Genomic DNA, 17,557 nt, shown 5'->3' with positions numbered 1-17,557 from the left:
CTATATAAGAACCCTGATTGATGTAAGTCAACAGCACTATAACATTCTGTATGCGACTGCATCAGTGCCCTGAGCTATTGTCTGTGTTAGTGTTCACAGATTAGTCAAACATATCTGTTTAGAGTTGCCAGTAACCTGTAGTGGACAAGGAAGACGTTATCTATATCAGGCTTTTCCAAGTATTACATTTTGAGCTACTGGTAGCTCTCATGTGGGCAGCCAACTCTACTAAATTAGAAGCGTTTGCTCGATTTAAATAATATATGTACACCAAAATTGAAAAGTGTGCAGTTGATACCAAAACGTTTGAACTTCAGAACTCACAAGCTAAAGTTTGGAGAAAAATGATTGCATTTTCAAAATATACTTAAAGCTGATATTTGAGTGAAAAAGCATGCGCTGTTTGGGATGCTTATTACCAATACCATTATCTTTGTGGCAGGGGAATTGCATCTATGGCGGTTGTGTATTACACATGTAGAGGCATTCCAAATTGATAAAGTCGTTTTTTACATCTCTTCTGGCAACTGGGTGCCCACTAAAATAATCTTGTCTAAATGGTCACTATTGAAATAGAAGATCCTGGTGATTTCCATTGAACAGCAGTAGCTCCTATTACAGAAAAGGTTAGAGACCCCCTGGTATGTGTAATGATCAAAGAGTGGTTTACCAGTAAGGCGATAGCAGTCAAATGTACAAACACGTACCCAGCATGGATTGCAATGGTACAGTATGCCCTGCTCATAAAAGGGAATGGTAATTAGGGGGAAATTTCATACAGCACAGACACCCTTCCCTGATGTTGCTCACTCACTATTGTCCTTAGATGAAGCAATTTAGACCTCTGTACGTGGAATTCACAATCTCAAAGCCAACGTGGCAATGCTATCTGAGTAGAATGAAAATACAGGGATTTTACTTAAGTGCTCTGTGCTAGTTGATACTTTTCCCTAAGTAGGCCATTTAAATGGTAGACAGAGACGCTTCAGTAACAGCACAGTGAACCAGTGCCAGCCAGCTGAGTGGTATGAGTAGTGTAACCCGTCTAGGAGACCGCTGGTGCCACAACTGCAGATTTACAGCACAGAAAATGTTTTGTGAGTTATTGGCTTGGCAGCTAGCACTATATAAGGGGCTTTGCAAAACAGCCACTCCAGCCACACCCGGACATACCCAATACCTCAACCAGACACGAAAAGGACACACCATCCTAGAATTACAGACAGGCACACAAAGAAGTCAGATACATGTGCAAATACATACAAAACTGATACAAAAGTTACCCAAATTCGGACACATAGCGCACAAAAACACAAATATACCCTCACAATTAGCCTACAGTCAGACACATGCAACCCCATGCATATTAAGAAACACACCAATAAGATGTGCTTAATGTTGTGACTGTGATGTGTTTTGGTAGGTATTAAGTACGGTGTAATGAGCTCCGACGTATAACGTGTCTGTTTAAGAGGGATGGAGTGTGTGTGTTCGTCCAAGTGAAAATGGCAGTTAGTGCATGTATCCTGGCATGCACATGGGACTGGTGCTTGTATATATGAGGTGGTATAGGGGCTGGCGACATTAAACATTGTCTCTGAGGGGGGACCCATTGAAGTCCTGATGGCTCTGCTGTGATGTTGGCAGGGCTTATCGCCGACCCATGCATATAATGGCTGCCCGAGGATAGCAGGATGGTTTGGGCAAGATACGCTTCTCATTTGTTCACTGGGGTGTGCTCACTCATCCAAAAGTGTTTTGGGGGTCAATATAGAGTTGCTTGCAATCACTAAGGAAAACATGAGAAGTAAAACAGTTATACTGCAATTCACGGTCACAGATTTCTCACTAAACCCAGATGGACTGGTCACTCAGTAAATACTCATGCCTAGCTTTAAATTTAATAAGGGACAAATGGGTATTTTAATGTTGACCTCAGGTTTTGAAAGATACAAGTAAATTGCTGGTTTTCCAGGGCTTTAGTAGCAATGCTGAAAGCATCCCTCCCCCCCCAAAAAAAATATATGAATCAATTTAGTGTCACCAACAATTGGGGGCAAACCATGCCTCGTTAAGAGCCCCCTACGCAGGCTGATCTGTGCAAGAGAAGTGTTGACTTTTTTCCAGAAGGGAGCTGTTTCCTGCTGCAGCCGGGGCATATGTTATTGTGCGCACTCCAAGCACACAGGGCAGGTGACAACAGAAACATGGCACAATGTGACAAACGTCTCACTAACTACAGCAACTTTACCAACAAGGACAAACTGGCCCTCCAGCAGCTCACAAGAGATGCCTCCGTAGTTATCAAGCCAGCGGACAAAGGGGGTGCCACTGTCCTTCAAGACACTCTGGCTTATCGGACCGAGTGCCTAAGACAACTTAATGATACTAAATCATATCAAGTCTTACACACAGATCCTACACCAAGGATCAGTTTGGAGATACAACATCTGGTTGAGGAAGGAGAGGCAGAAGGGTGGATCACGCCACATGAAGCCAGATTTTTGGTCAATACAAATCCGGTAATGCCCTATTTTTATTGCATACCGAAAATCCATAAAAGTCAACGACCACCACCAGGACGACCCATCATTTCGGGGATAGGCTCATTACTTGAGCCTTTGTCCAAGTTCGTTGACTTCTTCTTAAGACCTATTGTTATGGAAATGCCTACCTATCTCAAAGATACTTCGGATGTGTTACGGCTTCTACCTGAGACAGAGTTTAAAAACGGACACACAGGGTTTAAATGACTGTATTCCTTGGTCTCTGATTTGAGGTTTTGATCCCTTTGCCTTTTTCTGAGACAACTTAATTAGTAAGACATTCTGAACTGACATGATAAGTATAAGTATATTTTTTAGTCAGTTTTGGGTCTTAACAAGGCTTAGACCAGTTTATTGCTTACCTATTGGTAATAAACCCTTATATGCATTTCTTTCGAACATAACATAATGACAATGCCCAGGAGTCATATACATTGATATACCCGTACTACCATTTATGCTTTGTTGTTTCAGCATAATCCAAATAAGGGCCAAATATGGCATAGACGTTATCTGTGCATTGACTGTTTTACTGTCTCAGCCTTATGCAATTATGTCATCTTGGGACAAGCACAATGCACATTTTGCTTCGGTTTTCCCCCTGATACAACCTTGATACAGCCAACCCTTCATGTTCTAATAATTTCCCATGGCCTCAATATGATGTGGGTATTATAAAGAATTTTGTTCTGTAAGCACTTACGCCACATTTGCGGCTGCATTTGCTCATCGTGAGTGTTTTTTTACATGTTTTTCACATGTTTTCTCCACACTGACGCCCGGTTGGTAAGCCCGACAAGCCCTTTCTTATCATCGACATTTCGAGGCTTGTTACGATCGGCATATCCTTTGTGGTTAAGGCGTAAACAACTATATGGTTTAAATTAACAAGTCCGCCTCGGCGCGCATGCGTTATGATTAGTGTTCCTCTCACGAGCCGGCCGAATCGGCATTACGGGCAAGGAAGACAGATCAATGCGTTTAGTGCGCACGCGTCTGTAATAGTATCTTTGTGTGCGCACTACCAGCACTCTGGCGCATGCCCATTAACATCCTTCACAGCGGCAGCTGTATTTAATCTAGCTGTCCGGCATTAATTACGGTGGGTTTAAATAGAGCTTCCCTTCCGCCTACCGTCACCTCCCAGACTGTTCGCAGCCTGGTCTGAGGTACCGACGGATAGGTGAGTAAGCCCAGCACATCCACTCTGTAGTTATAAGCCGTTTTGTTGTGTTTTTTTCCTGAGTCCCTCTCCCACCTCCATGCCAATTCTTAGCGTGATGGCGGTTTTTAGCAGTTTTTTTAAGCGGGTAGAGTTAATATGCCTTGCTTATATTTACTGGTTTTTAACATTCAGGAATGAGGGTTGAGGAACAACAGGTTGCTTCTGGGCCCTGGAGTTCTTGAGGTTTCAGTATTTTCAATGTCAGACTCTTTATGAGGACTCCCTTCATCCTTTGGGTCCCATCCAAGCCTTCGTCCTGCGTAGCTATGCCAATTTGGGGCGCTGTGGTTTGCGGGTGTTAGACCCCTATTGGGTTTTTACAATGTTTGATACTTGGGTAGAGTTTGCAGTCAGAACAGTAGCTGTTGGCAACTTTTTTGTTTTTACTCTACCTACTAACAGAGCGGTGCCTCTTCCTCCGAGCAGTCAGCCGGGTGAGGTGAGGCGGTTCTCCCACATAAAGCTGGGTAAGTCCGATACTATGTAAATTAATTTTTGGATAAATGTGACCACCTTGAGGGTTCTTCTTGTAAAATATTAGTGCATAAATTGGCATTAATGAACAGGTACTTTTTGTGAGGTGAGAGTTTGTGATAGTTTGATTCTTATTCTTTTAGGAAAGAAGAGGTGATTTCCACCTTCCTACTACTGGGTCCAGTCATCTGGTAGGGTGGCGATTGCCACAAGTCTTGTTGGACCAGTATATGCATAATCATTTGTCATAAGAGTTGTCTTATGTATGCACCTGCACTTTCTGCGTTTATTTTTGCAGTAGCCATTTTTTCGTTTATTCCTTACATTTGTCTAGGTCCTGAAGAAAGCCGGGTCGAGTGACCCTTCCGGCTGAAACATGTCGACCACAATTGCATCTAGTCAGGAATTAGTCTATATATTTTAAGACTATTAGGTGATTTTAGACATGACACTTGGACATATTCACAATAAACATAGTTTTTTGCCCCAGTAGTCATTTTTAACTAGCACACACACTAGAGCACTGCACACATATTTACATAAATTTCTTTGGAGTCCACATAGTTCGGATATACATCTGGTTAAGAGTTCCTACTGGAGTATCAGGGTCAGGTTCCCAGATGGGCCTGTTGGCTCAATACTATGGCCGGTATCCTGCTCTCCTATAGGTCCAGATGACGAGGCTCCGCCATAAAGGGTGGGCTGATGGACTCTATAATCTTACCAATGTATGAACAAACTATCTGATCCTCCAGATCTCTAATATGAGTTTCTCTTTCACTAGTCTCAGTAGGTACCTGTTCCGTCTCTTTAGACTGAGCATCTCTGTTTAGTTGTCAGACAACAGAAACATTCCTGCTCGGCTGTTCACGGAAAAGTAATTACAGATGGTGGGGCGCTGAAGGAGGGGAGGTTTCTAGGTTAAATCAAGAAACACACAGGACATCACACCTGATATTGCACATTATATTTGTGTCCAACAGCTGCAAAATGAATAGTGTGAGTTACTCCTATTAGATACATCGATGACATTTTGGTTCTTTGGAAAGGCCCACGACAAGATCTGGAAACTTGCATCCAAACGTTAAACCATTGCAATCCAAGAATACAGGTCACCCACGAGATCCAAAACCAAAAAATACACTTTTTGGATATTGAAATTCGGATAACTCCCGATGGGATACAAACTTCTGTCTACAGGAAACCAACTGATGTGAATAATGCATTGCATTTTTCGAGTGGACATCCTTTTGCTCTTAAAAAACACCTACCAGTGTCACAATTCATCCGAATTAAAAGGATCACTTCAGATAACCAAGAATGTTTGCAACTTATCGAGGAACAGAAAACACGATATAAAGAACGTGGATACCCAGAAGAAACATTAATTGAAGCGGTCAACAAAGTATCTGGCAAGAAACGAGAAGATTTATTACTTCCAGCACAGAAAGCAACAAAAGAACGAGAAGTATTTGTTCTAAAATACTCCACACAAGCATCTCAGATTAAGAAAATCATCAACAAACATTGGGAGATCATAGCATCAGAAACTGATTTTATTGATCTGTACAAAGGCCCTCCACTATTCGCACACACCAGGTCCAAAAACATAAGAGAAACTCTCAAATCAAGAAATTTACCCACAAAACAAAGGTATAAAGGCATGCAGAAATGTTTTAATTGCAACCAATGTGGCAATGTAATTTTGGGAAACATCTTCCATCACCCTCATACTGGAGAAAAAATCCTTTTGAGACACTCCACAGATTGTAACACAGAATGTGATATATATGCGATATAGTGTCCACGTGTGGACTAGTTTATGTTGGCAGAACCTCCAGGAAGATCAAAACAAGAATAATAGAACATAAGAGTACCATTCGCAACAAAAATCCCAAATCATGTTTAGCCACACATTGGACAAACACAGCACATACCATACCCCAATTACGGTTTACTATCCTAGAAAAAATCTGCACTACATCTTGTGTTGATCTGCATAACACTTTAGCAAGAAAAGAATCCATTTGGATAAAAAAATTGGGTACCTTGAGCCCGGGTGGGCTTAATGATCACATTGAATTCCAATGTTTTCTATGACATGTTTTTTCATAATTATCAAGAGCTCTATATAGAGGGCACACGCTCGCTCTTCGAATTGTAAAGGATTTGCACTCGCTTATTAATTTTCATTCACATTTTTTGTAGATTTCATTCGTTCGGATCTCATTCTTTGAACTCCGCACACAAAATTCTTGTTTTTTCTTTCACAACACCTTTTTCTTTCACAACACCATCCTCGCTTTTCTATAACCCTCACAAAAAAGTCTTATTCTTTATCTTTTTCATTTTCAGTGTGGAAATATGGATTTTTCTGGTCAGTTATGTCCCCTATCTTGGACCCCAACGGTTCTATGTGCATGTCACAAGTACATGTATGTTCCCTCCAGTTCCAGTTATGAAGACGCAAATACATGTGCGTCCACCGTCAACATGTCCTCTGTCAGATCCGCCATGAATAGGCCGGATATTCCATTCCTAAATATGAAAGGCCACCGGCTTTATATGGTTCACTTATGCCATTTTTACAGTCCAGGCAAGTAGGCCCTGATTCTGTCATCAAACTCCTCTTGCCTTCTGCCTCTGAAAGCTCCAGTCTGAGCCTGCATCTGTGACCATGAACTTTGTCTCATTCTCTGCGCGGCTCACGAAGCCTGACATCAGCCTATTCTCTGCCAAGAACTGTATTTCACCTTCGAATTATCTGCTTCACTCCTTAGCCGATGCATTCCTGTCTAGCAGCTTAAGTAAACATTCTTCCAGCTACTGAGCAAAGGCTCGGCCTCTCTGTCCTCATGCAAGTAATTCATAGCCCTGTTACCAGGGAATATTCCTACCCCCTCGCATTCAGTGTAGACACTTAGACGCTTGTACACGCACGCACAGTCAGTATAGAATAGATCTTGTCCGAGAGTCCTTCTTTTGTGGATAACATAGTTCTTTAAACATAGGATGTTAGATATGATTTGGGATTAGGTTGACTTGACCCCCCAGACTTTTTGTCTCCACATGTAGAGCTAAATGTCAAGTCCCCTTCACCCCCTAGTTACACGTCAATTACACGTCATGCTGCTGCACGCGCATCTATGCCAAGTATTATCTTATAGATCCACCTATGTGTGACATCATAACCAATTATGTTCCTTTTTACTCCTTATTACACCCATTTTCGGTTACGCAGGTAAAACGTCAATTTCCTTATCAATTGTTACGCCTACTGCATTCGCTTCATTGTAATGTATGTACTATAAAAGTTACTTCTTGTCAATAAAGTATGTACTTCACTTCCTGAACCCCCGTGGTGATGGAACTTGGAGCATCCGATTATAATCGATCATTGGAATAAAGCCCATTCCGAACCTCTAATATCACGGATTCTGCCTCTCATTTTACTGAGCTATTTTATTATGATTCTGTATCAAATTAAGTCCAGGTAAAGGAATTTTATTTACCACATGATGGCGCCCGAATAGGGACACTTTCTCATCTCACGCGCCGGCGGTGAGTTGCAGGCCCGGTCTCCTGCCACAGCTGGACGGACAATAACGCGTACCAGCAGGATTTCCTGTATCTCCCTCCGGTCAAGCGGGGGCGACTGAGACTGCGATCAACACCCAGACGAGGCGGTGAGAAGTGTGAAGTATCCCGACCAGAGCCTAGCTGAGAGAGCAAGATCCGAGGTATACAGAGACCCACCAGTTTGAAGTCAAGCCCAGTTTCCGACGAGTCGAGTCGAGTCCAGTCCGGTTCAAGTTCAAGTTACCGAGGCCTTCCGTTTCCGAAGCTACCCGGTGAGTACCATTACTGGGGAGGCATTTCTGACGTGCACATAGGTTGTGCCGGTCAAGACGGGTTTGGGTACACAAATCCGGTCTGCACTGTTTTAGCAGTGTATCTGTACTGTTTAGCAGTATATCAAGTATTCCGAAGTATCTAGTTATTGTCAAGAATTATACTTGGTGATTAGTTATGCAGACGATCATCATTGTTGTTTATTTTAAAGGTTAAAAATGTTTAATGTTTAATGTTTAATGTGTTAAACGTCCTGCATATTGTGGTATGAATGGTTGTTCATTAGTGTGCTTTTGTATTAAGTGTGTTCAAGATTAAGTATCGGATCAGTTGTCAATATGCCGCTCTTTTCGAAATTAAGACAGATCACTACTAGAAAAGGGGTACTCGAAGAAGCCGTCCCTATTCCTCCTAGGGATACTCCAGGGCACTTCATGTATCACAAACATGGCTTAGACGCTATATTATTTCTTGATTTATGGGTAGACTACACCAAGGGATTACCAGAAAGTCAGAGGTGGCCCGCAGCGGGGACCTGGGATGCAGAGTGCATCATGAAAGTCGAGGAAGAGTTATGGAAAAGGAAAGTCAGACAGTCACAGAAAGACGCCGTTGAGTTATGGCGTAAAGAATCTCATAGACGTACGGAAAAAGCACGTAGACAGGAAGAGAAGAGTAAAGAAAGTTCAAACAAAGTTCGAGAAAATCTATTAATTGAGGAAGGTATCCGAGTGAAATCAGAACAAGTAGATAGACAAAGAAATGCCCTTATGAATGGTATGTATCCCCTTCTAGCCGAAGGATTACCTAAGGCTACTCCAGAGATACCGAAAGACTTGCCACCCCCATTATTCCCAATTAAGGTACATCCTAAGGGGCATCCTAGAACCGCAGAAGATGTTTTTCTTTCCTCATATTTAGATGACGTAGCTCCCGAGTATGCTAATTCCGCCCCACATAGACCGCATACCAGGGAGGTCCCACGCCAAGATCCAGCACCCGTATCCCTACAGCAACAAATCGAGTCACAAGTTCCGGCAAGCACATCTGTTTCTGCATCTGTTCCTACAGCTACTTCTATAGCTGTGTCCACGCCTATAGTTGCTGTGTCACGTTCGACGAATCCTTTCACACCCGACGCCCCAGATGGGGCCACGGGAGGTGCTACCAATATTTTTTCTACGCCACCTAGAATAAATAAACTTACTTTTCAAGAGTCAGCACATTCACGTACACCCAAACTCATAAGTGCCCGTACGCTTAAGGAACTTCTTATAGATTGTAGATATGACCCGGTGCCCGGTAAAGAGGACGAAATGACCCTGGCATCATTGCGTATCAGACGAGCCGCAGTGTATTTAGGGAAGTTACCAGGAATGACTGCGCATCTAGATAAAATATATCATTTTGTCCAAACAGGGCGAGATCCAGAATGTATTAACAGAGCTATGGAATACCAGAAAGTAGAGATACAGGGGGAACTGTTACGTTTCCTCATAAACTGTGTGATCAGAAATCAAGACCGACCGGGGGTAGACCCGGAAGCAATGCAAATTCTTACAAGATGGAGCCAGAATATATCAGAAGGGAGACATGATAAGCAAAATTGTATAATAGCCATGTGCCGAAAGATCCGTAAAGAAATAGAACGCCTACACGAAGAAAGATTAGAGGCAGACGAGTTCGAACAAAGCGAGGAAGAAGGGTCAGGACTGCCCGCGGGACAGTCGGACACCATAGCCTATGTAGGTAGAGGAAGATCTTGTAATAGAAATCAGACTAGATGTCATACTGACTCAATACGTCCGATATGTCCAGATAATAACAGGAATTTCCAAATACCTATAATTAATATAAGGTCTAACGAGCATTCGTTCCAAACCGCCGACAAACTACTCCGAGAACGAAGGGGTTATCATTTTCTCGATTCTATGGATGAACAAGATTTAGCCAGGGCGGCTGTCCATTGGGTGGACAGTCCCGGAAAATATAGTGATGATACAGTAGTACGCACATTTTTGAATCTCACCCCAGATGAACAGAGGTTAGCTGGGATTTATATGATTCAACAACTCATTATACTATATCGGAGTCAGCATTCGGACCCTGGTCCCTTACCTGACATATTGACTGAATTGCTTATGAATAAATGGAGAGGTGCAGGTACTAAATTAATTAAAGAAATTCTAGAATCAAGAAAGCAGTATATTCTTTTTGTATGCTCAGAGCATGTTTCATTGCCCGTCAAGGAAAGAACCACGTATCACATGGATAGACAGAATCCCTTGCGAGAAGTGCACCCAATAAAAGGCGAGGACAACGAGTTTAGGCGCGTATTTGTATATACGCCCATATCAAAAATAGAATTGTTACAAATGAAGAAAGTGGTACCCAGTCATGACAAAGATCCAGCGGGTTTTCACCGAGAAATTAAAGACATGTTACTCATGGGAGAGTATACCTATCCCGACATTATGACAATATTAAAGGTATTGATGCCTGCTGGCATTTATGAGAAACTCAAGGAAAAAGAGTGGGAGGTAGGAGACCAAAAGATAGAATGGTCAGTGTTAGAAGCGGAAGAAAAGGCCCGAACTGCAGGAGCAGGACTTGGGGATAAAACTAAAGCATTACCAGGTTTATTAGTACAGGTACTGCCACGTTTATTAACTACGAAAAAGGAAGATTGGGGTACAATTTCAGCCTGTAAACAGAAGCAAGATGAAGACACTAGTGATTACTATGCCCGATTCGAAAAATGTTTTGGTATAAATAGTGGCATAAAAGCAAGTAGCGAATCATACCCGCATCTGTTTGTAACAAAATTAGTAGAAAATGCCCTGCCCCCAGTAAAGAATAGAGTATTAAAATTCGAGAGTACCTGGCAAGGTAACACCCCATCACAAATGTTACAAATGTTACAGTATCATCACAATAGAATTAGAGAGGAACAAGAACATGAACACAGACGCATGAAAGACACGAAAATGAAAATGCTAGTTTCCCAGACAGTTCCAGCTGAAGGACATAAAAAGGGTATGACACATTCCGATTCAGCGGGACCTGTAAAAGGGACATGCAATTATTGTAAAAAGCCAGGTCATTACGTACACGATTGTCCAGTTTTAAAACATAATATCGCCATAGGTAAAACACAAGAAAGATCACGGCCACTCAGACAAGATCAGAATGAACAAGGAGCTATGCAGCATGCACAGGCCATGCCAGCCGCACAACAGCCAATACAGTTTGTGCCAGCTGCACCACCGTTGCCTGTTGCTGCCACACAGACAACAACACGACAAATGTATCAGACTGCACAGTATGAATATCCTGAGTATTTGCGTTACGCATGAACTAGCCTAGAGAGGGAAGTTGACTTACCCCTTATCGAGATTCCTGTAGATCAAGAAGGACCTTATGTACATAGTGAATTATTAGGTCAAGATAGAAAATTTTTACTCGATACAGGGGCAAGTCGAACAACTATAAAACGTAGTGAAGTTCCAGGGGCACCCCTCTCAGGCTCTCAGAATATTTCCCTTGGTTTTTCAGGAAAACCTATTGTTAATGAAGTATCACAGCCTCTTCCACTTACGATAGGACCTCTGACCCGAACTACAGATTTATTGCTTACTAAATCATGTCCAGAAAACTTGTTAGGAATAAAAACTCTGAAAGCCCTAGGAGCCATAATATGTTGTTCTCCGGAAGGAGTAAGGTTGTTTTTACGTGATTTTAAAGGTCACTATGTGTCTAGAGACATGGATCCCCGACTGCAGACTTTACCTACACATCTATGGGCACAAGGCCCTACTGATGTTGGTTGCATGAATATTACACCATATCGAGTCACATTAAAGGCAGGAGTGGTGCTACCACGAATGCGACAATACAAATTACCACCAGATGCTGTAGTGGCTTTACTACAAATCATTGACGAGCTTATTGCCCAAGGAGTAGTTGTAGAAACAGACTCCAATGTATGTAATTCACCGATAATTCCGATTCTTAAACGAACAGATCCTACGGCCCCGCCAGTATATCGATTGGTTATTGATCTGCGCGAGTTAAACAAATGCATTGTGCCACAATTTCCTGTGGTCCCAGATATCTCATCATTACTGACAGCTATTGATTCCGAAGCAACATTCTTTACTGTAATTGATCTCAAGAATGCCTTTTTCAGCGTCCCAATAGATCCGGAAAGCCAATATTTGTTCGGATTTAGTTTAAATGGGCGTAGCTTTAAATTCTCACGCGCACCTCAAGGATTTACAGAAAGCCCCAGCATCTATAGCCAAGCACTGAAACGAGAACTTGACAGTATCCACATGCCAGTTAACACTGCCTTGCTTCAATATGTCGATGATCTGCTGATCACCGCGAGAAGCGAACCGGAATGTGAAAAAGCATCACTGACAGTTTTACAATTTCTAGCCGAAAAGGGGCACAAGGTGTCCCCTTCTAAGCTGCAATTCTGTGTCCAGCGAGTTGTTTATCTTGGACACTCGCTGTCCAAGGAGGGAAGGCAGCTTACACCCGACCGCATTCAGTTAATAGCTAACATGCCAATACCCAAGACACAAAAGGAAGTACGAGCTTTCATAGGCCTCACGTCATATTGCAGGCAGTGGATCCCTCAATACGCATTTCTAGCAAAACCACTCATTCAGTTAACCACACAGGAGGCAGCCACACCGACTGTTCTCCCTTGGACTCAGGAACACACACAAGCTTTTGAAAGCCTAAAGAAAGCTTTATGTCAAGCACCCGTTTTAGCAACGCCATGTTACAGAAAACAGTTTACACTCTTTGTTACAGAACGCGAAGGTACTGCCTTGTCAGTACTCACACAGGAACAAGCAGGATCACACAAACCATGTGCTTATTTTTCTAGTACATTAGATCCCGTAGCTCAGGCTCTGCCTGCATGCCTAAAATCAGTAGCAGCGACAGCTTTAGCAATCAGACAAAGCGATGCCATAGTGTTAGGACATCCATTGACAGTTCAAGTACCACATGCAGTAGAGGTTCTTGTGAATAGAACGCAAACACAACACTTGACTATAGCGCGACTTACAGGATACGAACTTACATTGTTTCAGCCACATATAGAAATCAGACGCTGTAACACATTGAATCCTGCCACACTTTTACCTGTAATCGGAACAGATCCACTAGCTCATGACTGTATTGAAGTTATTACGATAACGACGAAACCCAGACAAGACTTAACCGATGTCCCATTGTCAGATCCAGACCTGACCTTGTATGTAGATGGTTCATGTATGAGAACAAGTACAGGAGAGTTAGTAGCCGCTTACGCAGTCACAACAGATACTGAAGTCATTGAAACTAATCGTATAAATACCTTGTCAGCTCAAGCCGCAGAACTCATCGCTCTGACACAAGCCTGTATTCAAGCCACGAATAAAAAAAGTCAACATATACACTGACTCACGTTATGCATTCGGAGTTGTACATGACTTCGGCGTGCTGTGGCGAGAGAGAGGTTATTTAACTTCCCACGGTGCCCACATTCAGCACGGACCCCTCATTCATGCCTTATTAGATGCAATACATCTACCCACTGCAATATCAATTATGAAATGTAAGGCTCATACGAAGGTTACTGATATCATTTCCCAAGGCAATGATCTAGCCGACAGAACAGCTAAACAGACTGCTCAAACTCAAACCCCCGACATGACAAAGACAATAGTCCCGACACCGACACATTGTATGACAGTTAAAGATCCTACTCTTGACGTAATTGACATACAGTCACATGCTACACCAGACGAAATAAAGAAATGGACTGAATTAGGAGGGATCCAAACGGACCAAGGATGGATGATGAAGGAAAAGTCTGTATGGTTCCTTCCTGATTCAATGGTCCAAGTTATAATTAACACTATACATAGTCCAGCACATCTAGGAGAAAAAGCTATGCTAGACAGCATTCAACACATTTGGTTCAATAAACATTTACGAGCAGCAGCCAAACAAAAGGTCCGTACCTGTATGATCTGTTGTCAGTTTAACCCAGGAAAAAGCGTTCCCGTAGAACAGGGTGGATTTCATCCTCCTAATCACCCTTTTGAAGTACTCCAGATGGACTATATCCAGATGGAACGATGTCGAGGATTCAAATATGTTCTTGTAGTTGTCTGCGCTCTGTCCCGTTGGACAGAGGCATACCCGGTTTCAGATTACACTGCCCCGACTACTGCCAAACAGTTGGTTCGAGAATTCTTCCCACGATACGGTTTACCACGTGTTGTTCACTCAGATAACGGCCAGCCGTTCTCATCCGAATTAATGAAACACGTTTCACTTTTGTTAGGCTATCAGTGGAAATTCCACTGTGTCCGACACCCCGAGGCAGCAGGTCTCGTAGAAAGACATAACCAGATACTGAAAATCAGAATGTCCAAAATATGCAGAGAGAAAGGTGTCGACTGGGTAGTAGCGTTACCCGTTGCACTCTTTTACATGAGAATGGTAGCACACTCTCGAACAGGGCTATCCCCGTATGAGGTGATCTTCGGCAGACCACCAAATATGTGGGGGACGCCCATACCACGCAAAATAACTGATATTGACTGTAATATGCTGACAGATTACTTGGCTTCCTTGATGTCTGCACTACAATCTTGTCGTTCACAGGTAGCTGCAGCCTTTCCCGACAACACTGAGGTGAAACCCCATGACGTAGTTCCGGGTGATTTCGTATTTGTGAGAAATTTCGACCGAAAGACTCAGCTGGAGCCCAGGTGGAAGACACCCAAGTTGGTTCTGCTCACCACAAGGACAGCCGTGAAGATCGAGGGCCGCAAGGGCTGGATTCATTCAAGTCATATCAAGAAATTTCATGGACTATCCTCGGATATAGACATTGTGCCCTGCACTCCCTCACAGACTGATTCAAAACTTCCTTTTGTTGAACAGAATAACTCTGAAAACTACAAACTAAAGCTTAGGCCCAACAAGTCGAGCAATTTGATTGTTTAAGTCCTCTCCAAGGTGAAGCGGTTGAATTGTCTCTGACATGTATCCCTTGGACCTGAGTAGAGAAAATACCCGGAAAAAGTTGAAACGACAGGCGTATTGTAAATCACTGCGTAGCCACTGCATAGTGACGTTATTAATTTTGTTTTTCTTGAGTCTTTTAATAATTACTGCAAGTATATTGTTGCACATATATTACCCTATTTCTAGACATGTTTATAATGTTACTGCTGAACATTCTTTTAGTGACTTACCTCCGCATGAATTGTCTTATAGACTTGCGCTGCGCAATAACACTTTCATTAGTATGTTACATCATTCCCATCAGACTAGTAATGCTACTAATTGTTGGGTGTGTGGCCGGCTCCCTCCCTATCAGAATTATGAAGGAGTCCTGCCTTTCTTTCCACATCCATTTACACATAATGGCTCCTGTGGAGCATGGTTTAGTTTAATTAATTCCATAGACTCAGACACAGCAGTTTACCAAGATCATTGGGTATGGGGAAACCTGAACCTAGTTTTACTCAAGGTCTGCTACCCTGACAAGGAGGGTCGCCCCAAAAGAACAGGAACTGATCTAGAAAATGAAGTATATGGAATAGGTAATTTTACACCTAATCTCATGATTCTAAATGTCGTATCCGAAGTTGAACTAGTCTTACCCACCATGTCAGTATTCCCAGCGAAGGGTGAATTGTGTGTAAGAAAGGTTGGTTCCATACATATGGGCCATAGTAAATGCACTACTATAGTAGAATTCAGTGATCAAGGCAAATCTTCATTTAGAGCTTCTCGCCACTCCTACTTTATATGTGGTCAGACTGCATATATGCGTCTACCTCTAGATTGGGATGGTACCTGCTACATTGCATTCCTTTTGCCACCTGTTTTCCTAGCTCCTCCTGATTATTACAGAAATATTCATTTAGTACACAACAGAGAGCGGAGAGATCTCCCCATTGTCGATTACACTGAGACGGCATGGGACAAGTATGTAGATTTTAATAAAGGCATCTTTCCCTATATAGGTACTGTTACTAATAGTAAGCTGATACGTAGATTAACTAGAACCCTTGAAGCAGTAGTGAATGAGACTATTTCCGCCTTAGGCAATTTAACGGAAGAGCAGTCTGCGATGCGGATTGTTGTGCTTCAAAATCGTCTTGTCCTTGACGTCATCCTGGCTGATAGGGGCGGAGCTTGTAGGGTCATCGGATCAAGCTGCTGCGTATTCATACCAGAAAATTCGCCATCTGTATATAAAGCCATCACTCGCCTTCATAAGATTGTAAACCAGATACACCAGAACCCAGGCACTTGGACTTGGTCCAGTTGGTTTTGGAGTGTGATATCAGCCTGGGGATGGAGAGTTTTATCCTTCCTAGGTATTGGCCTTCTCATACTATTCAGTTGCTGTCTATGTCTACAATGTGGACCAACGATCTGTGGTCTGTGTACCACATCGTGTATTCCACCATCAAGATTTCATTCGTCACGGAAGAAGAAAGAAGAACAAATGATGCTACATGAACAGATCAATGGATTGATGAAGATTGATATCTCTTAACGGGCAAGTAGGGGACAAGGAGGGAATGTGGAAATATGGATTTTTCTGGTCAGTTATGTCCCCTATCTTGGACCCCAACGGTTCTATGTGCATGTCACAAGTACATGTATGTTCCCTCCAGTTCCAGTTATGAAGACGCAAATACATGTGCGTCCACCGTCAACATGTCCTCTGTCAGATCCGCCATGAATAGGCCGGATATTCCATTCCTAAATATGAAAGGCCACCGGCTTTATATGGTTCACTTATGCCATTTTTACAGTCCAGGCAAGTAGGCCCTGATTCTGTCATCAAACTCCTCTTGCCTTCTGCCTCTGAAAGCTCCAGTCTGAGCCTGCATCTGTGACCATGAACTTTGTCTCATTCTCTGCGCGGCTCACGAAGCCTGACATCAGCCTATTCTCTGCCAAGAACTGTATTTCACCTTCGAATTATCTGCTTCACTCCTTAGCCGATGCATTCCTGTCTAGCAGCTTAAGTAAACATTCTTCCAGCTACTGAGCAAAGGCTCGGCCTCTCTGTCCTCATGCAAGTAATTCATAGCCCTGTTACCAGGGAATATTCCTACCCCCTCGCATTCAGTGTAGACACTTAGACGCTTGTACACGCACGCACAGTCAGTATAGAATAGATCTTGTCCGAGAGTCCTTCTTTTGTGGATAACATAGTTCTTTAAACATAGGATGTTAGATATGATTTGGGATTAGGTTGACTTGACCCCCCAGACTTTTTGTCTCCACATGTAGAGCTAAATGTCAAGTCCCCTTCACCCCCTAGTTACACGTCAATTACACGTCATGCTGCTGCGCGCGCATCTATGCCAAGTATTATCTTATAGATCCACCTATGTGTGACATCATAACCAATTATGTTCCT

Source organism: Triturus cristatus, chromosome 3_2 (genome assembly GCF_964204655.1).
Source record: "Triturus cristatus chromosome 3_2, aTriCri1.1, whole genome shotgun sequence".
In the NCBI taxonomy this organism is placed as follows: domain Eukaryota; kingdom Metazoa; phylum Chordata; class Amphibia; order Caudata; family Salamandridae; genus Triturus; species Triturus cristatus.
This window is presented reverse-complemented; position numbering follows the sequence as displayed.